Raw genomic sequence first — 6,795 nt, 5'->3', positions numbered from 1 at the left:
AAAGAACAAAACAGGCTCTTTGAAGTTGCTACATTCACAAAATCTTAGGAGATAGGGAGTAACATACATAATAAGCTTTGCTAAACAATTGTCAAAGAAAATGATCCCAGAGTTCATCTGAAGTCAGACACAAGCAGGGATTCTTTGCCTGTTGGAGGTGAAGAGCCTGCTTAGGGATCTCAGTAACCTACAAACCTATTTTAAGACTTCCTCAGGATCTTAATAGGGATGCTTGTGATCTTAAAGTGGTTAAAAAAAAAAAAAACAAATAAAATGGGCCTGGGGTATAGTTCAGAGGTACAACAATAGCCTAACATACAGAAGGCCCTGGGTATGACTCCTAACACTACAAAAACAAAGTCATAAAAACACATAGTCCCAAAAATGAGGGTAAAACAATGGAAGAGTAGAATTGTCCAGAATAGGACAAAACTGTCAGGACCTTCAACCATTAGCTTTCCACTAAAGATGTGAACTGCAGGTGTTAGTGAACTGCAGGTAGTCCTTCCTGGGGAACCATTTCCCTACCCCCACCCCACCCCACTCCAAAGGTTCAGGGATGTATGCTCAGGTTGTACCACATGTGCTCTGAAAACCCAGAGATTCATGAAATAGATGAAAATTCCCCAAAGATGCTCTGGCTCCAATACCTGGGTGAGGGAGTAAATCCGTTAGGCTGAGCATGCGTAGCACTGAGCCTTGTTTCTTTCATGGATTGTCTCACATGAGGACCACCCAGACACCACAGCTGGCATGCAGGATGAACATGGCAACTGCGGTAGGATGGGCTGGCTTTACCTGTTGGGTTCACAGAGCTGAGGCATTAGATGACAGCTTAGGGACAAAGGTTCATGCGGAAGGGTTAACACAAGGAGTGGCCCACTGAAAACCTCCCTTTAGTGACATCACTTATTAATAAGGGAATTAGCTGGAGTGCTGGTTTGAGCTATCCAGCCAGCTGCTGAAGCAGCTAAGGCAGCAGAAGGGCTTGTGCCCAGGAGTTCAGGTCTAGGCTAGGCAACATAGTGAGATGAGACCCCATCCCCCCAATCCTGGAAGAAAGGAAAGAAGATGGGATGAAAAGAAGGAGGTGAAGGAGGAAGGGAGGAAGGGGAGGAGAGAGGGAGGGAAGGAAGGAAAGTAAGGAAAAAGAAACTGGAGGTGCTGTTGAAGAGGCCCTGCCCAACCAGCCACTCTGTGTTGTACAGAGCCATCAACAACAGAATTCTGCGCTACTCTGTCCTTGACTACGTCATCAAGGATCTGCTCTGCTCCCATCTCTCTTCACACACCTTCTTCAATTCTCCTGCAGTCACATTCCCTAGGCAGTAAGGAACACTCCCACCTTAGTCACCTAGTTATTGTATTTGTGTGATCAAAATTTAAGTAATTTTTAAAGATATCAAAAGAAACTGTGTGGACCAAGACCCAGCACCTCTGTGCAGCTCAACCCAGCAAAGCAGATCAGAGCTGGAGGGAGCAGCATTGGCCCTGTCATGGAGAACTGATTCACACATGATGATTATCAGAACACTGAAGAATAGCTTCAATCTCATACCAAGCACCAACCATAAGTGACAGTGATCTGTGGCCCTGGGTTAGGAGGCCTAATTGACCGATAAATTAACTGAGGCCCAGAACTTTGAGTACACAAAGATACCCAACATTCCCCACAAAGCACAGTGCTAGGTCACGCTGGCTGATTGGTATCTGGGATCCTGAATGGCTGAACTTGTGTGATGATGAAGAGAAAGTTTCACATGTATAAAGGCTACCCACTCTGGAAGGTGACATTCCCAATAAGGGTTTACCGGCTCCTGAGTGTGGATACCCTGGAGGTCACAAATGCAACTGGAGGGCTCAACCCCAAGTTTGAGGTTGGAGATATGCTGATCCATGATCACATCAATTTACCTAGTTTTTCTGTGGTCAGAACCCTCTCCAAGGGCCTAATGATGAAAGGTTTGTTTCACTGCCATGTATGATACTTATGATCAGAATATAAAGCAGAAGTGCCTGGGAACAAAGGGAAGAGCAGCGAGAGCTCCAGGAAGGGACCTGTGTGATGGTGGTGGGCCCCAGCTTTGAGACTATCACTGAGTGTGGCCTGCTGCAGAGCCTGGGGGCAGATGCTGTTGGAATGAGCACAGTATGGGAAGTTATAGCTGCCCAGCACTGTGGACTTCAAGTCTTTGGCCTCTCATCACTGACAAGATCACTATGGATTATGAAAATCTGGAGAGGGCCAGCCAGGAGGAAGTACTAGAGGCCAGAAAACAAACTGTCGCAACAGTTGTCTTCTTCCATATTACAGCCAATATTCCTCTGCATAGCAATACCAGCTGACCAGCTCTAGAGGGGTCTGGTGCTTCTTTGACTATTTTGGCCCTTTGCTGAGGTCGTGTGCCTCTTCCTCTAGGTATTAGCTGGAAGGAAAGATGAGGACTATAGCCTCTACCTTCTTTTCCCGACTTGCCTTCCCTAGACCATTCTAGTACCACGTCTTCTTGTTGCAGTTTCCTTCTCAGCAGTTCACTTGATTCTCTGTCCTGTAACAGCTGAGCCCATGCGCTACCACACCTAGGCTTTCCCCATGATTGGGTGTTCACCTTTGAACTTCTACTTTTGTGCCCTCTGATCCTGAGTGGCTCAATTCTACTTCACTGGACCAAATAAACATCAGCCCAGTGTGTCCTGGGGTTTTATTTAGCACTGTCATATTTTGAATACAGAGACGAAATGTTTTTAAAAAATATATCAAAAGCACTGGGTACCTGTGGCTCACACATGTAATCCTACTATTCAGGAGACTAAGATCTGATGATTATGGTTTGAAGCCAGCCTGGACAGAAATCCAAGAGACTCTTACCTTCAATTTATTAGCCAAAAGCTGGAAGTGGAGACACTGTGGCTCAAGTGGTAGAATATCAGCCTTGACCCCAAATCTAAGCAAGAACACAAAGCCTTGAGTTCAAGCCCCAGTGCTAGTATACTCAGAAAGGGGCGGGGGAGTTGGGTGCCAGTGGCTCATGCCTGTAATCCTAACTACTCATGAGGCTGACATCTAAGGATCACAGTTCAGAGCCAATCTGGGCAGGAAAGTCTGAGACTCATTTCCAATAAACTACCCAGAAAAAGCAGTAGAGGTAGAGTGCTAGCCTTGAGTAAAAAGAAGCTCAGGGACAGACGGTGCCTGGGCTGAGTTCAAGCTCCAGGACCAGAAAAAAAAATGCATTAAATTCTTGTACACATATTACACAGGTCAGTTATTCCTAATGAGAATTCTCAGCTCCAGGTTATCATCAGTTATGATTAAATTATTGTGTGATTGGACCTTAATTTCATAAAAATCTGCCTCCCAAAAGAGCAAATGGTTCCCCAAAAGCAAAGAAAAAGTGAATGTGTTTAATTAGAGTGACAAAGGGAAAAGTGATTGGTTGAAAGGTGGCATGTCCTTAGTGGGAACTGGGCAGTTTGGGGAAATATGAGTCAAACATGTGCAGTACTGACCCCTGTACTCTGAGCAGCGTGGTTTTTCCTTGCTGGTAGTCAGTCTACTTGAAATGATATACTGATAGATTACAAGAATCTACTAAGTCCCGTTCAACTCTTTCTTTCTTTCCCTCCCTCCCTCCCTCCAACTCTCCCTCCCTCCCTTCCTTCCTTCTTTCCTGAGCTTCTTTCATTCAAGTCTAGCACTCTACCTCTTGAGCCACAGTGCCATTTCCAGCTTTTTCTGAGTGGTTTATTAGAAATGAATCTCATGGACTTTCCTGCCCAGGCTGGCTTTGAACCTCCATCCTCAGATCTTAGCTCATAAGTAGCTAGGATTACAGGCATGAGTCACTAGTGCTAGGTTGCTATGTATCTTTCTACTTCATCTTAGTTCCCATCCGCTCTCTGTTTCTCTTTCTCACTTCAACTCTCAACTTTTACCAATGCTTCTCTGCCTCTGCTCCACATCAGGAGCTTTTCATCTTTCCATTATCATGCTGCCTCCCGTTTCAGGTAAAGAAGAATCTCCAGAAGTGGGACTCAAATCATCAGGGTTTCATGATTGTTATTTTAACATCCCTAGGTGATCATCATGGGTGGCCAAGTATAAGAAGAAAGCGTGGCTTTAAACCATTTTAACTCAAAACTGTAGAATTCCAAATATTTAGATACATTCTAAATTGGAATCATCCAAATATACTTGTTCCAATTCACATGTCCACACTTAGAACTGGGAGAGATTCCATCACAACTTCACTGTGAGCTCAAAACTCACAAAGGCTCCCACAGACATTTGAGTACCATTCTTTAGTGGTTTGGAATGGAATGGTAACTCCAGTTTGGAATACATCTGTCTGAATTAAAGCCATGTTATCCCAGGAATGAAATCAGGCCTTTTCTCGTCAACTCTCCTTCACTGAGGAACAAGAAGGCATTCCTTTGTGTATGGCTAGTGTTCAGTACATAGCCAGTGAGCATACGTAATCCACTGATTAAATATAGTGGTTAGCATTAGATGCAACAGAAAAAAAAAATGTCTCATCTCATCACAGTAAGGGAATCTTATTGCATACCTCTCAGGAAACCCAATAAAGTGTTACATGATTTTTCCATGGGAAGGAACAACTGGGTAGGAAATTAAATACTATCCTTCTATACAGTGATATTTAAGCCCAGAACTCTAGGGAAGCCAAAAAGCGCTCTGAGCATGGTCCCAGCAGGATAGAAATACCTCCTCAAAGCATACTGAGCAAATTCCCATGATGCCAAGCCTCTTGGAAAAGGTTCTGAGGGTCGAAGGCCATTGCAGCTGCCTCCTCCTCCTTCTCCCCACCACTTGCTCAAGTGGAAAAAATGTCTAGAGGGTAAGTTACCACCATTCTCAGTTGTACCGATTTGCCCTCTGGGGAAGTCTAATCCTGGCTCCCCCAAAAAATGGAATACAAACTGTATTACAGTTTGGGATTTCTACTTGTGTGCCAGGCCTCTCTCCCAAATTAAAAACTTCAAAGAACACAAGGGTGTGTGAACTAGTGGTGGGAGGGCCGAAGGCCCAGGACATCTTCACAGCGATCAAGAAGGCACCTGTAGGTAAGAGGTATCATATGAGACAAGAGGAGCTCTCCACTTAGTTTTGAGGAGTTATGTCACCCACCATATTGGCTGCCAGTACAGTGCCTAGCACTTTCCTCTGAGGGACCTCGGTATAAACACATCGCCTCAACAGAGGATAGTATGGAGCCCTTTTTATATTCTGAGAGCCTGTTTTGGGTATTTATATGGAGGAAGAATATTTCTCATGTTGCTTCTTTGTCTAAATCATAGAAACCCGTGGAGGAAGACACATTTGTGCACAAAAGTGTGTATCTTGTGCACAAAAGTGAGTATCTTGACCCTCAACAAGAACAGCCTGGTGGCTCACAATTGTAATCCTAGCTACTCAGGAGGCTGAGATCTAAGGATCATGGTTTGAAGCCAGCCCAGGTAGTACAGTCCCTGAGACTCTTACTTCCAATTAACCACCAGAAAACTGGAACTGGGGCTATGGCTCAAAGTGACAAAGCACTAGCCTTCAGCAAAAAAGCTTAGGGACGGTGCCCAGGTCTGAGTCCAAGTCCCACAACTGACAAGAAAAGAAAAAAAAGAACTGCTCTTCAATTGCCAATGAAAATCTCTAAAAAAAAAAAAAAGAAAGAAAATCTCTGCCTAAAGTCGTCAGCTCCCCTTGCCTGCTCATTTGACAGTTACCTTGTGTGGGTGTGGGTGTGGGTGTGTGCAGCACTCTACCACTTTAGCCACAGTTCTACTTCCCATTTTTTGGTGGTTAATTGGAGATGGGTCTCACTGGACTGTTGTTGTTGGGGGTGGAGAGGGGAATGGGATGGCTTTAAACCACAATTCTAAGATCTCAGCCTCCTGAGTAGCTAGGATTGCAGGCGTGAGACACTTGGACCTGGCAGATGGCTATCTTTTAACATCTGAATTTTGCCAAGGCAGCATATTATTCATTACTTAGCACCTATCTTCAAGCACCTCATCTGTCACTACTGCCTGTGTAATTCACAAGCTCATTCAGGCTGAGGAATTCAGAGCAGCACCAGAAGGTGTGCAGCCAGGCTGAGAAAGCCTTCTATGTTGTGTCCCAAACTCTTCCATCTTAAAACAACATGCTATTTTGTTCAAAACCCATTTTCAATTGAGCACTTCACAACTACATGTCCTCTTAGCAAAAGGGTTAGAATCAGCACCATTACAATCTACATGTTTTTATTTGCATAAATGACCCAATTAGTGGCACTGAATAGAATAATCATACAAGAACCAAGTCAGGAAATTTTGTTTGTTATTTATTGCCAGTGCTGGCGTTTAAACTCTGAACCTCATGCCTGTTAGGCTTGTGTGTTCATCTAGGACTCTACTGCTCACTTTATTCATACTTTGAGCCTGGCTTTTGCTGGGTATTTTAGAAATTGAATCTTGTAGACCTTTCTGCATAGCTGTTTCAAACTCAGGATCTTACCTCCTAAGTAGTTAGGATTGTAGGTATGAGCCACCAGCACCTGGCTAGTCAGGTCCATTTTTTATTGGCATAGAATAATTACACAAAGTGAAGGGTTTCTTATCTGCATATTATCTGATCATATTTACCCCTCTATCTCTCATTCCAATTCCCCCTCAAGCCCTCTCTTTCTTACAGATTTTTTTTTTGGGGGTCCAGTCGTGGGGCCTGAACTCTGGGCCTGGGCGCTGTCCCTCAGCTCTTCAGCTCAAGGCTAGCGCTCTACCACTTGAGCCACAGTG

General features: G+C 44.4%; 1 pseudogene; it reads left to right on the top strand.

The window, feature by feature from the left end:
* Positions 1–1,496: 1,496 nt before the first annotated feature.
* Positions 1,497–2,346, top strand: LOC105988463 (annotated as a pseudogene).
* Positions 2,347–6,795: the final 4,449 nt, after the last annotated feature.

The sequence above is a fragment of the Dipodomys ordii genome, unplaced genomic scaffold, assembly GCF_000151885.1.
Source record: "Dipodomys ordii isolate 6190 unplaced genomic scaffold, Dord_2.0 Scaffold49, whole genome shotgun sequence".
Classification (NCBI taxonomy): Eukaryota; Metazoa; Chordata; class Mammalia; order Rodentia; family Heteromyidae; genus Dipodomys; species Dipodomys ordii.
This window is presented reverse-complemented; position numbering and strand designations above follow the sequence as displayed.